This window comes from Canis lupus, chromosome 24, assembly GCF_003254725.2.
Source record: "Canis lupus dingo isolate Sandy chromosome 24, ASM325472v2, whole genome shotgun sequence".
NCBI classification, from domain to species: domain Eukaryota; kingdom Metazoa; phylum Chordata; class Mammalia; order Carnivora; family Canidae; genus Canis; species Canis lupus.
This window is the reverse complement of record NC_064266.1, coordinates 45,744,853-45,762,622: the sequence shown is the minus strand read 5'-3', so window position 1 is coordinate 45,762,622 and position 17,770 is coordinate 45,744,853. Positions and strand designations below refer to the sequence as shown.

Here is a 17,770-nt window from a genome sequence, read left to right as displayed (position 1 = left end):
GCTCTCTCTCCAGAGGGACCCGCGGCTAATTATCCGTGGGGTCATTTCCCTGCATTAGCAGATGGAGGATGTGCACCTGCCTCCTTAGGGATGGCCCGAGGCCACCACGTCTCAGTCCCGCCCTGGGTGGGCCCCTGTGCTAAGGGCCCTGCCCGAGAGGTTTCCCGGTGTCACCTGCTTCCTCGGCTCTCCCGCTCTCCCCAAAGGCGCCTCTGGCAGCGAGGCCTCCGTCACCGCCCAGGCAACCGCGGCAGTGTCGTCCAGTGTCGTCCAGGTCGCCGGGCCCGCCCCTGGCCTGACCTCAGTGACCGCATCACACTCAGGTGCCAGCTGCAGGGCGGGTTCTGCTACCTGCCCCGCATTCACAGGGGACCCCCACCCCTGCCCTCAGGCACCCTGAGCTGCTCCCTGCCCCGCCCTGGGTGCTCTGCCCAGGCCCCCTGACCCCAGCTCCCAGCCGCCCCTCCCGGGCCTCTACCCGCCTGCAGGGGGTGCCGCGCTGTGCACGCTGGCTGCCCAGACCTCAGGGCTAAGCAGGGACGCCTGCAGGACCACAGCGGGGGGCTGTGCCAGGCTGTGCTGGGTGCGCCAGGGCGCTCGCCTGCATGGCGGGGGGAGCAGTCGCAGCAATGAGCGCCCCAAGGAGGGAGAGCAGCCCAGGTCCACCCTTGGCGTTCCCTGCCCCCAACCTCTGCTGTGTCCGCCCACCTGTGACCCTGTCTCCCATCCCGCACCTCCCGCCGGCAGATCTCAACTCGGGGCGCAGCGGGCAGGGCCCTCTTTCAGACCCTCCCCGTCTCCAGCCTGCTGTGCTGGGCCCCCAGGAGCCAGCCTGGTTCTCCAGCCCTGCGGGGCCTTATCCTATTGTGGGGATCTCTTTGAGCATCCATCTCTCGCAGGGGTGTCTGATTCTGGTGCCCAGGGCCTGGCACAGGGCCACCCCTCTGCAACTCTGCCTCGGATGAGCCGGCCCAGGTGAGACTCCGAGGCTGCAGCCTCCTCTCCCGCAGTGGGCTCCCTGGGCTTCAGGTGGTGGGTCAGGTTCCAGCTTGGCCTCAGGTGGACAGATTGCAGTGGCCCTGCCAACCCTGCACACTCGCAAGATGCCTGGGGTCCTGTGCCAGGACCCAGCAAGGGCAGACATGGGGCTCTCCCTGGGCGGGGGGGAGCACCCATAGCACACAGATGCCTGGGGCCTGAGTCAGGACGTGGCCAGGCCTGCGCCCTGGAGAACAGGGGTCAGGGAAGGGTCTGAGAGGTGGCCTGCCACTGAGGCCCAGGGGGCCGATCAGGCCCCAAGTGCAGAAGGGAGAGCTGTGGACCGAGGGCCTGCCTGGCCCAGGAGCAGCTGTGGGAGGCTGGGGGAGGAGGAGCCCATGGGGGCCACAGGGGGCGGCTGCAGCTGAGAGCCACAGGGTAATCTGGGCACACACGTGCACGTATGTATGAGGCTGACATGTGCATCCTTGTGCCTGTGCACACACACCGTGGTTTGTACGTGCGTTTGTGTGCTCACACATAGAGGTATGCACACGAGCACCTGTGATGTGTGCATATGGAGATGCGTGGTGTATGCACCCATATGTTCATCTGTGCACGCGTGTGTACGTGTGTGCAGGGAGTGATGAAGCTGAGGACGCAGGCAGAGGCCAGGAGGTGGAGGTGTGAGAAGATATGCAGGAAGCCTGAACCCAGTTACGAGAGGCCCATCCCTTAGCGACGGCTGGGATGCAGAGACAGGTAAGGACACATCTCATTAGGAGCAAGGAAAGCACCATAATGGTGCTGAAATCAGAGGGTCTGAGGGTGTTTATCTCAAAATGGGGGGAAAAAAGCAGATGACAAATGTACCTGCCGAGTAACAGAAGGGACACCACACGTTATGGGCAGAGAAGCTACTGCTTCACAAATGCAGAGAGGGAGAGAGATGCTAAGGCCACGGAGTCATTTCCAAACCAGAGAAGGAGAGGCCGGGTCCCTGTCACCTTCACTGTGCGCTCTGCACTCGGGAAGCAAGGCGGCGTGAAGCGCGGCGCGGATGCAGGGCCCGCGGCAGCAGGAGGGGCTCGTGCAGGATGTGAGGGGCCCCGGGCAGCAGCTCCCGCTGGCACCCGCCGCAGCTGCCGTCCGAATTTGGAACTTGCAGCCGGGGAAGCCCTCGCAGCTGAGAGGTCTCGGACCTCGGAGTGGGCGCCCCTACAGCAGGGGGACCGCGCGGCCCGCGGCCCCACCGCAGAGATACGCGCGTCTGTAAATGTGCCCCCGCCGTCGGGGGAGCCCCGAGGCACGGCGGGCGCGGGGAGCCATCTCGTCTCCCACGACGGTGCGTGCGGATTTACACCCAAAACGTCCTCTGGTCACCCCGCGGGACTGTTTGGCCTCTCCCGGATGTCATTAGATCATCAGATTGTTTGTTTTGGCCTTCGAGCCTCTGATGTGGGTTGGCAAAAGGCCCGGCCCACGGGCGGGAGGGGGCAGTTGGCAGTCTTCTTGTTGGCTTAATGCTTGAGGGGTGAGGACCGTCTCCAGCCCGGGGCCTCCCTGCCATCTGTCTATCTTGTGAAGGCGAGTGGAGTTAAAATTAGTTAATAATGCATAAGCCCACTTAACCTCATGCCACCCCAATGAGCCCCGTCTCTTCTCCCTGCCACCACCTCTCGCCTCCTGCGGACCCAGGCACAGGGGGACGGTCCTCCCCAGTCCCTGCCGTAAACACCAGTCACACCCAGTGTCTTCTTTCTGGCTCCTTCTCCAGAGGACGCTTGTGCATCATGAGTGTACAAGCCTCCTGGGTTTGCACCACTGACTTGCGTGTGACCAGCACCCCAAAACCCCTGCTTGATTCCCTTTCATCCTGAAACACCATTCACCCCAGAGTGAACCACTGCCTTGGCTTCCGGCAGTGTAGACGAGTTCCACCTCACTCAGTGTTTCGTATCAGTGGAAGCATCCAGAATGTTCCCTCAGGTATCTGGCTGCGTTCATCAAAAGAACATCTCCACGCTTCATCTACATCCCTTTTGGGTCCCTCTCGGCTCCTATTTTGTCCAGGATTGTGAAGTCTTTCCTGTTATTGCATCAAATAAAGTCTTCCTGGTGATTTCCATGGTAATTTCCCAAAATTGAGTGGAACATATTCAGAGTGAAGAACAGGCTGACGGCCTTTCTCAACCACAACCCATGTAACCACCAGCCAGTCCAGGGGGGAGGATTTCTGGTATGCGAGGAGCCCCCGCGTCCCTTCCAGGCAGCCATTCCCAAAATAGGAGTGTAGCGAGTCCCCTCACAGTGGACTTGGGGTTTGTCCCATTCTCCCATTCTGAGCTCCCGATGATGGGAGGACGAGGACCTGCTCTTGCAGCTGGCGGCGCTCGGGAGCGTCGTGTTGATGCTCATCCAGACTCCAGGCTGGGGCAGCACATTCTTCACTCTCCTGTGTACACTTCACTGTGTGAATACACCCCAATTCATTTACCTATCCCGCTGTGGATGGACATCTGGGTCGTTCCCAACTTTGGACTGCCATGAACCTTCTAGAACCTTCTAGATACACATTGTGCATTAACATTGGGCATCATCTTATGAGCGGAGCAGCTGAGCCACAGGGAATGCATTATGTCCAGCTTTATTTTTTTTTATTTTTATTTTTTTATGTCCAGCTTTAAAAGACCTGCTGCAGAATCTTCCGAAATGATTTGGGCCATTTATTTTCTTTTCCATGGCAAAAAGAAATTGTAAATAGGAATAGCATTGAGCTCCTCCTGCCTTCTCGCATCCCATGCAGGGTCGGCTACCCTACAGTCTGGTGCCCTACAGTCTGGTACATCTCTGTCAGGACAGAGATGACCTCTCTCTCTGCTGAGACTTCTCATTCCATGGTGCTTGGTGACGTCATGCCTCCCGGGTGAGGGGCACCTGCCAACAGTCACTGTCCCTCCTCTGGCTCCCATCACTTTCAGCTCCAGCCCCTGTAGCCACCACTAGGCCTTGGGTCCCACAGGTCCCTGTGCTGCAAGAGGAGCTAGGATTCCTGTGGCCTCCTGTACTCCTGTGACCCACGCAGGCCGAGGCTGGTGCTCCTGGATTCAGCATCAGACGCTCCTGGGTGAGAGCCTGACACCTTCTCCCCAACAGCGGGTCCAGACAACCCTTCACCTGTCCACATTCTTTTGGTAAAATGGGGCTCATGGACACCCCCTCAGAGGGTTATGGTTAGAATCTGAGAATATGCAACTCAGGCTTTGCATACAGCATCCTCAGCATGAGCCTCCTGCCTGCTGGGTGCTTGTCATGAAGCTGCGGACAATGACACCCTCACCACGGGGTGGGTGACACCATGGCTGTGTAGTTCAGAGCCTGATCATGCACAGTATGTGCAGAACACACAGTAGGGCATTTATCGGGCACCAGGTGAAGGGAAGACCTCCACAGGATGACGCGTCAGCGGCAATCAGCCAGACACAGGGGAGCGCTCACTCGGCACAGGAGAAACCAGAAATGAGCAGGTAAAGATAAGAACCAGCCCGTGGGCGCCTGGGAGGTGCAGTCGGCTGAGCGTCCACCTCTCGGTGTCAGATCAGGTCGTGATCCTGGGTGGTGAGACGGCTTCGCATGGGGCTCCGCACTCAGCATGGAGTCTGCTAGACAGTCTCTCTCCCTCAGCCCTGCGTGCATGCATGTGCTCCTGCCCCCCTTTCTCTAAAATAAATAAATAAATCTTAAAGAAAAAAGAACCAGCCCATCAAGGCGCTACCCTCAGGGAAAAAGGTGGTATCAGACATCCTGCCACATGGGATGGGGGTGCGAGCTCGAGGCACCCGGTACTGAGCCCTCGTGGTGACCAGCAGCCCCCCAGGCTGCACACGAGGCCCTTCTGCACTGACAGAGTGTGGGCCCACTGGAGAGGTCGGGATGGCGTCCCCCCCAAAGGCAGGTCCACGGGGCTGTGAAGGTGACCTTATTTGGAAAAGGGGTCTTTGCAGATGTGATTAAGGATGTGGGCCCCTGATTAGGTGGGGCCCTAAACACGGTGACAGGAGAAGTGAAGGGGAGAGGCGCCCACAGGTCCACGTGACGGCTGAGCAGGGACGGGCATCACATGTCCTCGAGCAGAGGTCCCCCAAGGTCGTCGGCAGCCCAGGCACGGCTTCCCTCACCCCTGCGGAAGGAGCCGGCCCTGTGGATACCCCGACGGGGCGTCCAGGCTCCCAGACTGCGAGGAACCATATCCAGTGATGCTAACACCCCCAGCGTGTGGCACTTGCCGATGGCAACATGGGGAGACGGCCCCGTCCACTCGTGACTTCACGTGGCGGTAACACACGTGCTGTTCTGGGCCCACTTTACAGACTGGAAATCAGAGGATCAGGGAACCGAATAGGGTTATCTAACAACTTCACTTAGTAAGAAAAAAAGCAGGAGTTTAAGCTTGAACCACGTCACTCTTATCCGACACCTTCAGATGTGCGTCACCAAAGGGCCCGCCCGAAGCCAATGGCATCTTCATTTTCCCGATCAGCATTTATTATTTAACAGCAAAACCGCAGTAAGAGGAGTCCTCCACGCGCTGTGAGCAGACGCGGCTCTCCCACTTCTGAGGCCTCCTGGGGACCCAGTGCCACCTGCGGCCGTTGTGTCCAGGCAGGAAACCTAACGGGTCCACGGTGTTCCTTCCCCACATGCGCTGGGACAGAAAGGGCCTGGCTGTCTCGGGCACGCAGGAAGGTAACACCCCGCTGCATCCTCAGAACCGAGGTTCTCTGCGTCTGACCCGAGTCTGGACTCCGGGACCAAGTCGGGTCACTGTGGGTACCCTCTGTCCTGCTGCCCTGGAGGATGCAGGTGATGCATCCATTAAATGCAAAGTGAACATTCTGAGACGCGCACTGCTGGAAGCTTCCTCCCCAACCCCGGTGCTAATCTATAGCGCAGTGAGCAATCAATATATACAGGCACTCTGGCCTGAAACGGGCCTGGGGTGTGCTGACAGGTGTTGATAATAATCAACTCAGAGGGGGAAATGTTCTGATGGCCTGACTCCTGGCACCTGAAGGTGCTGGCGCATGCTGGTGATATTTTTAGAGGTAACAGCTGGCACTTTGGTGTGTGTGTGTCCCACATCCCACAGCTGGCTCAAGGTAGAAGAGGCAACCGCAGCAGGTGTGCAGGTAGAGAGGGAGGGAGGGGAGGGGATGGGAGAGGGAGGAAGGATGAGGGAGGGGGAGGGGAAGAGATGGGGGAAGGGGAGAGGGAGGAGAACACATGAGACTAAGAAACAGAGAGAAAGTCTCTGGGCACCCGAACTGCGTGGCCCCCAACACAGGCCTTTTCCAGAGAAGGACATAGGCCGCAGAGTCTGGGTCTCATCTGGAGCACTCCTGGTCAGCTCCGCCGGCGATGTTATTCTATTAAGAACTAAGGCCGGGCCAGTCCTGCTGCATTCTCCCCGATTCAGCCCCTCCTGGGGTCTAAACACCCATCCAACCAACACCTGGGCCAGGCCCGAAGACACGTACCCCATGTCTGTGTACAGACGTCCAATGCTCCCCAAGGGCAGTGAGTCAGGAAAAAATTGTCGAGAGACATTCCCGTCTCAGAAAAACTGCCTTTTATTAAAATGGATAAGCCCACAGTCCCTAAAATCACACTCCGTGAAGTTTGTGTCTGACATCCATTCATGATAAAAACTCTCAACAAACTGGGCATGGAGAGAACACACCAGAGCACAATATAGGCCACAGCTGCCATCACGCTCGGTGGTGGAAGATAGAGAGCTTCCCCTAAGATCAGGAACAAGATGCCCACTCTCCCTACTCCTACTCCACACAGTACCTGAAGTTCTGGCCAAAGCAAGGAGGCAAGAAAAAGAACTAAAAAGCGCCCAAATTGGAAAAGAAGGTGTGTAAGACTGTCTCTATTAGCAGATGACACGAAATTACACATAGAGAACCCTGAAGATTTCATGAAAAAACTTAGGATAAATGAATTCAAGTAAAGTTGTAGGTCACAAAATCAATACACAAAAAGTATCTGTTATGATTTTATACACTGTTAAACTATCAGAAAGACAAATTAAGACAACGATCCCATTCAAAACTGCAACAAAGTCAATAAAATGTCTATAATACATTTAACCAAGGAGGTGAAGACCTGCACACTGAAAATCACGATTCATCCGTGAAAGAAACTGAAGATGACACAAACATATGGAAAGACGTTCCACATTCATGGATTGGGAGAATTCATATGATTTTTAAAAAATTTATTCATGAAAAGAATAAAAAAATAAAAATTCATTCATGAGAGAGAGAGAGAGAGAGGCAGAGACACAGGCAGAGGGAGAAGCAGGCCCCATGCACCGGAAGCCCAACGTGGGACTCGATCCCGGGTCTCCAGGATCTTGCCATGGGCCAAAGGCAGGTGCCAAACTGCTGAGCCACCCGGGGATCCCCAGAGAATTCATACTGTTAAAACATCCATACTACCCAAAGCAATCTATGGATCAGTGTAATAATCCCTATCAAACCCCAAAGGCATTTTTCACAGAAATAGAAAAAAAAACACCCTAAAATTTATATGAAACCCAAAAGTACACCAAATGGCCAAAGCAGTCTTGAGAAAGAAGAACAAAGTTGAAGGGATCAGATGTCCTGATTTCCAACTACATTACAATGCTACAGCTATCAAAGCAGTGTGGTCCCGGCATCATAAAAATAGGCAGACATTAGAGGAGAACAGAATTAGAGACCCCAGAAATACACCCACACTTATATGGCCAGTTATTTATGACAAAGGAGCCAAGAATATTCAATGAGGAAAGAACAGTCTCTTTGGCGTTGAGAAATCTGGACAGCCTCATGCAGAAGAATGAAATTGGTTCTCTATCTTACGCCATCCACAAAAATCATCTCAGAAGAGATTAAAGACTCGAACATAAGACCTGAAAACATGAAAGTCCTAGAAGGAAACACAGATGGTAAGCATCCTGACATCAGCCTTTGCAATGATTTTTTTTTTTTTTGTCACCAAAAGCAAAAGTAAACAAGCGAGACCACATCAAACTAAAAAGTTTCTGCACAGCAAAGGACACCATCAACAAAATGAAAAGACATCCTACAGGATAAGAGAAAATATGTGCAAACCATCGATCTGCTGAGGGGGTGATGTCCAAAATATATAAGGAACTCATACAACTCAAAAGCAAAAAAATCCCCTTGAACAATCCAATTAAAAAACGGGCAGAGGATCTGAATAGACTTTTTTTTTTTTAAAGATTTTATTTATTTATTCATGAGAGACACACAGAGAGAGGCAGAGAGACACAGGCAGAGGGAGAAGCAGGCTCCATGCAGGGAGCCCAATGTGGGACTCGATCCCGGGTCCCCAGGATCACGCCCTGAGCTGAAGGCAGGCACTCAACCGCTGAGCCACACAGGTGTCTCTGAATAGACATTTTTCTAAGGAAGGAAGATATGCAGATGGCCGACAGGTGCATGCAAAGATGCTCAACATCACTCATCATCAGGGAAACGCAAATCAAAACCACAAGATGTCGGCTCACACCCGTCAGAATGACCATCATCAAGAAGACAGCACAGAACAAATGCTGGTGAGGATTTGCAGAGAAGGGAATCCCGTGCCCCGTGGGTGGGGACGCACACCGGTGCAGCCACCGTGGAAAGCAGAAGGAGCTTCCTCAAAAAATTAAAAACAGAACTACCACACGATCCAGCAATCCCACTTCTTGGTATATATCCAAAAGCACAAAAACAGGGTCTCCAAGAGACATCTGCACTCCGTGTTCACTGCGGCGTTATTCTCAACAGCCAAGACGCGCAGAGAACCTGGGTGTGCATCACCACATGAATGGGTCAAGGAAATCGTCCAGCCGCACGACAGAATGAGACGCAGCCTTAAAAAGGAAGGACACGTGACACCTGATACCGCACAGGTGGACCTGGAGGGCACCTTGCTGAGTGGAACGAGCCAGGCACTGGAAGACATCGTGCACGAGTCCACTCACACGAGGGACCCCGAGCCGTCGCCTTCCAGGGACAGAGAGTTGAATGGTGGCTATCCGGCTGGGGAAGGGAAGGAGGGATTCATGACATCATCTCATTGCAGGAAAGTGAGGCAATTCTGGAGGTGGACAGTGCACAACGATGGGAGTGTTCTGGATGCCGCAGAACCGTACACATAAAAACGGTTTAGGCCGATAAATTTTATGTCACGTATATATATATTATTTTATTTTATTTTATTTTATTTTATTTTATTTTATTTTATTTATTTTATTTTATGTCACGTATATTTACCACGTTAAAGAATCAACCTTAGCTTTTCCTTTGCACTTAAACAACAACAACAAAAAGATTTATTTACGAGAGAGCAAGAGCGTGCATGAGCAGGGGCAGAGGGAGAGAGTCCCCAAGGCAGACTCCTCGCTCAGTGTGGAGCCCGACGTGGGGCTCGATCCCACAACCCTGAGATCAGGACCGGAGCCAAAACCAAGAGTCGGGCGCTTAACTGGCTGAGCCCCCCTGGGCGTCCCTCTTTGTACTTTTTTTTTTTTTAATTTTTTTTTTAATTTATTTATGATAGTCACACAGAGAGAGAGAGAGGCAGAGACACAGGCAGAGGGAGAAGCAGGCTCCATGCACCGGGAGCCCGACGTGGGATTCGATTCCGGATCTCCAGAATTGCGCCCTGGACCAAAGGCAGGCGCCAAACCACTGCGCCACCCAGGGATCCCTCTTTGTACTTTTCAACGTGGCTACGAGACTACTTAACACTCCCTGCAAAAATAAAAAAAAATTAAAAAACAAAACAAAAAAACCCACTCCCTGCTGCCGGCAGCATTTTCGGCTGGCCAGCCAGCTCTGCAGCTCTAAACGCACGTGTGTGTGTCCCCAGGTCTGGGGTGGGGCTGATGACGTGCCTCCCCCATTTTCCGGGGAGATGCTGATGCCACTGGTCTGGAGACCCCGCCTTGAGAGCCACTGCCGAGGGGGCGCGGCAGAGGGCCCAGCCTGTGTCCGGTTGAGCCTGCGGAGCCGCAGTGAGGGACACGGGAACCGCCACCTGCCCCGGGGCCGCCGGAAGACGCCTGAGCACCAGGGCGCATGGGCGGTGCGGGTCCACAGGAGACGAGCTGCCTCCAGCAAGAGGACGGTCCCCGGCTGTCTGAAGGGCGTCGCCACCCCTCCCCGCCAGGGCGATGCCCGACTGTGGCTCTAATGGGAATCCCAGTTCTGGGAACGGGCCCTACCTTCTGCCCCTTACTCTTGCGCTTGCAAGGGCACCGTCAGTGCCATCAAATTGCTCAAGGATGGTGCAAGGCTCCTTCGCCGAGAGCGCGCTGAGCAGCGGCAGGTCGGGCCTCCGCGGTGGCCACAGCTTCCCGCCCCTCCTGGGACGGCGCAGCCGAAGCAGCCGGCAGCGTGAGCTGACCGAGGCCGGGGGGGTGGGGGAGCACTCGGGGGTGCTCCCCACCTGCTGGCGTCAGGCCCGCGCACTCCGGCAGCATGGTGCCTTCACGCCTGGGGACACGTCTGCACCCACAGGCCGATGGGAAGTGTGACAGGCTGACCTGGGTCTGCTCACATTTCCTAGGTTGGACTTCTCACCCCCAGGACCTCGGAATGGGACTGGATTTGGAGACAGGGTCTTTAAAGAGGTGATCAAGCTAAAATGAGGCCACCCGTGTGGGCCCCCATCCAGTCTGACAGGTGTCTTTATAAGAAGAGACCAGGACAGACATATGCGGGGACGACCATGTGGACACAGGGAGGAGGGGACCATGTGCGAGCCAAGGAGCGAGGCCGCAGGAGAACCAACCTGCCCACGCCGTGCTCTCGGACCTCCAGCGTCCAGGCCGTGAGAGACGCATGCATGGGTGTCGCTGATGCTGCCCCCTCCATGCTCCATGTCACCCCGGCCGGAGCCGCACAGCACAGGACGGGCACCGGGATGACCCGCCGAGAGCTGCTTGGGAGCGAGCACTGCCTGGGGTGCCAACGGGGAGACACCCCGTCACCTTTCACCAACGAGTGACCTAGGGGAGAACCTGTGGGGGGCAGTCCCTGGGGCGGGGAGGCACACGGTCTGAGCACCTACTGTGTGCCAGGCCGTGATCCCACATGACTCACATCCTCTCGGTGGTGACAGCCATGGTCCGGGCCCTGCTACTGCGCAGGCGTGCGTCCCTCCAAGCGCCGCTGTGGTGCTGGTATCTGCGAGGACGCGGGCCCCACAGCCCCAGGCTGCCGGCCAGGAGAGTGAGGAGAGGCCGCCTCCCGCCAGCACGGGGCTGCCTCGGCGCACGAAGAGCAGGTGCCTGGTTCCCGCTCCCGCTCCCACCCGGGACGACGGCCTGTGCTGGCAGCTGGGCTGGGGGGCAGCTGGGCCAGGGGGCACGGGGCAAGTCCAACAACTCCACAGGTGCTCACAGTCTGGCAGAAGGAAGGCAGGGAGGAAGGGATGCAGGTGGGGGGGGGTGCTGCAGGGCAGGGGGACGGGGCAGGGGGCTCAGGTGCAGAGGACAGATGGGGAAGGCGCTTGGGAATGGTGCTTTCAGACCACGGCCAACACCGGAGCGCATGCTGCACAGAAGTCCCGGAGAGACCAGCAGCCAGGAGCACAGGAATGAGAAGGGGTGGGTTCCACGCAGCTGCGGGGCCGCGGGGGCCGCGGGGCTGGGGGGTGGGGGAGAAACGTCACAGAGCCCACGCCTGGCCTGCCCAGCACCCACTCCGGGTCCTCAGGGTCAGGCCCCAGTCTCCTTCTGCCCCTGAGGTTTGACGGGGCTGCGTCGCCCCTCCAGCTCAAAGGGGACCACAGCACCCCGCCTTCCCTCTCTGTCCTCTGCACCTGAGCCCCCTGCCCTGTCCCCCATCCCTCTGCCCCTCCCCCCCGCCTGCATCCCTCCCTCCCTGCCTTCCTTCAACCAGAACATTCCATTTAGATGGGCTGGTTCAAGGGGAAACAAAGAGGTAGAGCAAGCCAACGAGATGCAGCCCCCAAGCTCTTGCTCAAGTTCCGAGCCAGGAAAAGCCATTTCTCCAAGTTTGCCGTGGGCTACGCCGTGGGCAAGGTCAGAGCTGAGAAGGCAGGCGGGGAGGGGCCGGCCTAGTCCGAGGGCACAGTCGGAGTCCTTGGATGTATCTCTGCCACGATGTGCCATGGGAACGCCGGGCATGCCAGTGAACAAATCCCCTCCCCTGCCCCTCTTTCCTGTTTTTTTTTTTTTTTTTTAAAGATTTTATTTATTCACAAGAGACAGAGAGAGAGAGAGAGAGAGAGAGGCAGAGACATAGGCATAGAGAGAAGCAGGCTCTACGCAGGGAGCCCGACGTGGGACTCGACCCCGGGTCTCCAGGATCACGCGCTGGGCCCAAGGCAGGTGCTCAACCCCTGAGCCACCCAGGCGTCCCCCTCTTTCCTGTTCTCAAGGCACTCTGAGCTGAGTTAGAGAAAAGGAGGGCCTTGAACGCCGTGCTAGGAATCTAGACTTCAGGAGTGCAAGCCCGTGGGGTGCTGGTGAACGTTAAACACCAGCTCTCCGGGACGGAGGCCAACCTGCAGCATTTCCCAGTTTCTACGGCCACTCTCAAGCCCCCACAGGCCATTGGGAGCATCCGTGGAGGACGCCCATTAGTGCCCACACCGTCGGGGGCAGGACGGCACAGTTGGCGCTGGGGAGCGGTTAGGAGCCAGCTCCAGCCGGCCTGGGTCATGCCCGGGAGCCCGGATTTCTTATCGACACTCACTGAGATTCCCCTTGGTTTGTGTCGGTGTAGACTCTGCTGAAGACAGAGACATTCATCTACTTTCGGGGATGAAGGACCAGACCTGGGGCAGCCCCAGGAGAGAAAGGGGCTGCTTTCTGCAGGGGACAGTGAATTATATCAGTGACCGAAAGGCACCCTTCATCTGCTCTGTGGGGTGGAGTGAAAGGGAAGGAGAGGCCAGCCAAGGTCCACCAGAGCCAGGCTCCTCTGCCGGAAGGGCAGGGACACCGCAGTCACCTGTTTCTGGATGAGGCGGGAGGCTCAGGGGGTGAAGTGGCAGACCGTGGTCCCCCTGCAGGACCGCGCCGAGGACCTACTGTGTGCCAGGATGGGGCAGGGGGCCCAGCGAGCCGACAGCGAGCATGCCGACGGCCACATATCCTGCGGGACTGAGGCTGCTGTCCAGCCTGTCCACACCGGCGGGCTGCCTGCTGTGGTCTGCCCACGGTGCTGACACATCCCTTCCCCACACGTCCCCCAACATGCACACACGCCTTCCCTTCTGGCACTCATTGCTCATTTGTATTTTTATTTCTTTGAGCTCAAAACTTGCTCCGTATGAGGCAGAGCTCAATGAAATGAGCTGCTCAGTGTAGCTGCAGAGCAGATGGCGGGCCATGCCTAAGACATGGCTGCGGAGGCATCTCTGAGGCGGGTGACACCGTGCAGCCCGGCGGCGGCTGAACCTCCCTGTGGAAGCTGGGCCGTCTGGCCCCGTGGGAACGCTGCCCGTTTGAAAACTAAAATAAAGAGGGTCTCACTCGAGGTTGTGCCAGGCAATTACCCGGGCACAGTCTCTGTTGAGGTCTTCACATCTATAAATGCAGCCTTTCCTTGCATGGGCGTGACTGATGCAGTTCTGAAATCAGTCTCGCTACACGAGCCCAGAGGTGGGAGCTCCGGGGGCCTGATGAGGGCATGATGTGGCTCCTTATCTTGATGACAGTATAGGATGGTGAAGAAGAACATCGGATCCATGACAGCAGGGCTCTCATCAGCTTTGCTGGTCCCAGAATCCTCAAACCTAGGAAGGACGGATGGGTGCATGCACGGGTAGGTAGATGGATAGATGGACAGATGGAGGAGTGGGTGAGCAGATGGTGCATGGGTGCATGGATGGGTGGGTGGATGGGAGGATGGGTGGATGAGTGGATGGATGGACAGATGGATGGATGGATATATGATGGATGGATGTGTGGATGCTTGGATGAGTGGATGGATGGATGGATGATCACAAGATATTCTTCTTTTCTCTAATAACTTACAGGAAAGGCCCTAAAGCGCCACTGGGCTTTCCCACAACTCCAGCCTCCACGTAAAAAGCCAACACTCCTGAGGTACAGCTGGCCGTTCTCAGGACTTGGCCAGACTGGTTCAGATCCCCGCTGAGCCCTGAGCTGTGCACCTTCGAGCAAGTCACTTCCCTCCCCTGAGCTCCCTAGTTCTCATCCGAGAAAGGAGATGAAATTGCACCCACTGCGTCCATCGGTTGGGATAAGGGACGGCGTGTGGTGCTGTGAGCCCCTGAACATTAATGATGATTATCAGTTTTCTGAAACACTGGGTATTCTTAGCCACCGAATGCTATCTCTTTGGCAGCTGTGACTGATCCCCTTTCAGAGTTTCCAAATTGGGAACATTAAAAAATAAATGACATTTCAGGGCCACAGTGAAGTTGCAGGGAACAACAGTGCCAAAATCTTTCTAGAATGATCTTGGGGACTCACTTCTCTCATGCACAGCAGCTTCCACCTGCTGATGATATGCCTGATAGTTCTTATCCTATTTCCTCTTTAAAATAATCCAAAAACACACAAAGTGAAACAACGGTACAAAGTCAGATCCTGCAGGTCGGTAGGGGCTGTGAGCCCGATTTCCAACGTGTACCAGCTCTGAGAGCACCCCAGCCCCTCCTGGTGGCCCCAGTGAACCCGCGGGTTTTGATGTTTAATTTTCAATTTGCATCTTTAAAAAGGTAACATTTGCTCCAGATGAGTTGGTCTAGTCTGAAGTATTTATCTGTGAAGAACACATTTTAGTTCCTTCTGGAGAGGGAGGGAACCCCTTTTAACGTTGTAGTTATTTAAAGAGCGTTACGGGGGCGTAGCGCGTCTCTCTGCGAGTCCCAGCTGTTTCGACGTTTCTTGGGTAGTTCTGATTCTGGGACCAAATGAGGGAGCAGCCCAAGGTCCGGGACGAGGCCCCCCGACCGCACCCCCCATGGCGGCAGGGGCCGCGGCGCCGTCCAAGCCACGGATGGGGCTGGGCAGTCCTCCACGCTGGGCCACGGACGGAAAAAGCATCTTGAAAATGCCGGTGCTTTCCTTTTGGCAAAATTATTGGCAGTTTTCTAAACTATTCAATTTCCAGAGCCTTCGAGTGCAAAAGCCTATGAGAGTCCACGTCTCCAGAAGAACTCGGGCCTGTGTGTGGAACCCTGGTCCCACGGGCCCATCGCCCTGGCGACCACTGGCTGGGCTTCATGAAGACCGGCAAGGGCCTGGGGCACCGAGGATCGCAGGCCGAGAGCTTCGGTTCCAGACCCGCGTAGGAGGCCTGCTCGCTGTGTAGACTGTCAGGGGCCTGTTGACTGAGTTACACGTGTCTCCTGGCGCGGGCTCCTTCCACGCGCACCACACGCATGGAGCCCGGGGGCCATTCTGCATGGTCTTGCCACCCGCCCTGTGCCCCGTCCCCAGGCCCCCTCGAGGTGCTAAGATGCGGCCGTGCTGGGAACGATCACCAGACGTGTTGGCTCCTTGTTCGCCCCCCAGGCCCAGGGCTGACTTAACTTCTGTCTTCTTTTCGGAATTGGTGCCGAGGTGGACCCTCCGGCTGCAGCCCGAGGAGCTCTTCAGTAGGTGCACGCCCGTGTGAACGGCACGGACGTGCAGGTCGACAGCACCGTCGGCACCCCGCAATACTCCCCACGTCCATTCACAGCCGATACCCCCAGGGGAGCCCACATTCTCCCGTCATCAGTGCGGTGGGCAGAGCAACGATCCCCCAAGACGTCCACTGCGTCCCAATCCCCTGATTCTGTACAGACAAGGCTTCCTGACCAAGGGGCTTTGCAGAGGCCATTAGGGCGTGGAGGGGGGAAGGTATCCAGGGTTCTGGGGGGCCCTGGTTGTCTCAGGGCCCTTGTAAGAGGGAGGCCGGAGGGTCAGCATCAGAGGAGGACACGGGCTGGTGGCAGCAGAGGACAGCGTGATGTGGGGCCACGGCAGGGAGTGTGGGCGCCTCCGGAAGCTGCGAACGGCCGGGAAACGGAGGCTCCCCGTGGTGCCCAGAGGGACACGACCCTGCTGGCCCGTGCGGACACTGCACCTCCAGGACTGCCAGAGTACGTGTGTGTCGTTTAAGCCCCTCGGTGCGGGTTAATTTGTTACAGCAGCTGTAAGAAGCCGACGGTTAGCCTGGCCCATTCACAAGCCTCCCAGAGGCGGACGGGCACGGCGTGCACCCTTGTGCGTCTGGCTCCTTGTGCACAACCTAACGTCTGTGACAGTCGTCTACACGGCGCCGGCTCCTTCCCACCATCACCGTGCCCGTCACCCCGCAGGAGCGTGTGTGGCCTCTTCACCCATTTTCCTACATCTACACACTCAGGCAGCTTCCGATTTGGAGCCAGAAAGCGCAGAGCTCCTATGAACATTCCTGCACGTTTTTTATTATTTTTGTTGTTGTTGTGACATAAGCACTCATTTCTCTTGCGAACATCTCCAGGGGTCGAGCTTCTGGAGACCTCATAAGCAAGTTCATGTCTAGCTTTATGAAAAGAGAGCACACCGTTGTCCGGAGCGGTTGTGCACAGTCCTACTGCTGTTCCCGAGCCATGAGCCACAGCGGTCCTCGCACACCCTCCCCGTGCCGAGCCGGGGCAGCTGGGCGTCCGCTCTTGAGGGGCCGCCGGCCGCCGCGTGAAGGGGCAGGGTGTGGAGAGCGCGGGAGCTGGGCGCGAGGCGGAGCCCGTGGGGAGGCCAGGTGCCCTCACACCAGGCGGACACACGGGGATGGCCTCTCACGGAGCTGGAGTTCCAGGGGCGTCCTCACAGAGTGGGGCTGAGCCAGCCCTGTGAGGCACTGGGGGTAGAACCTTCTGGAAAGAGGGAGAAGTAGTTGGTGATGGTGACTACCTTTTGGCCTGGGCGTCTGCACGGGACCTCACGGACGTCTGGGAGGGGCACCCCTTTGGGAGTGAGCGCAGTGGGCTGTGTCTGTCTCATGGGTGCTGAGTCCAGGCAGAGGGGCTGGGGGCCGGGATCAAACAGGATATTATCGGCAGACCAGGCGGGTGTCTGAGCCTGGCGGCCGAGGACTGAATGTGTGTGTCCCCAACACATCTGCTGAGGGTCCAGCGATGGTAAAGGGGTAGGGTCTGGGGGAGATAATTAGGGTGACATGAGGTCATGGGGATGGGATCCCGTGATGGGATGAGTGCCCTTCCAAGCAGAGGAAGACGCCACCCCCCACCACCATGCAAGGACACAGCCGCAGGCCGGGAGCAGGTCCTCCCCAGGAACCACACAGGCTGGCGCCCTGATCGCGGCTTCCAGCCTGGTCTGTCTTAGAGCAGCTGGGGCTGACACTGTGCCTGCAGCACTCCTTCCTATCCCTTTGCTGGAATGTTCCTCCGCTGTTTCCTGCAGCCTGGGTCCTGCGCATCGTCCAGTCTCAGCCCAAATTTCTCCTGAGCAGGGAGGCTGGCCGTGGCCCCCCCAATGCACAGTGACCCCACCACCCTGTGTCAACGTTCTCAGGGCTGTGTCCCATGCAGCACGTTTGTTGGCGTGTGTGTCCCCAGGTCGCCGGGTCCAGCCCGAGGCAGGCCCCCCTCGGCCACGGCACCGCGGGGTCCCCAGTGCAGCACCTGCACGAGTCCAGGAACCAACCCACTTCCTCTGTGCGCTCCCCACGGCTAAGGGAACCACATCCCAGTGTCTGGAAACTCCTAAAACCCTTCCTGAGAACTTGAAGCC

General features: G+C 57.0%; 1 protein-coding gene across 2 annotated transcripts in view; it reads right to left on the bottom strand.

Annotated features, from left to right (window-relative positions):
- Positions 1–17,770, bottom strand: part of CDH4 (cadherin 4) — a 504,369-nt gene that overhangs the window by 376,229 nt on the left and 110,370 nt on the right. The window lies entirely within an intron of this gene.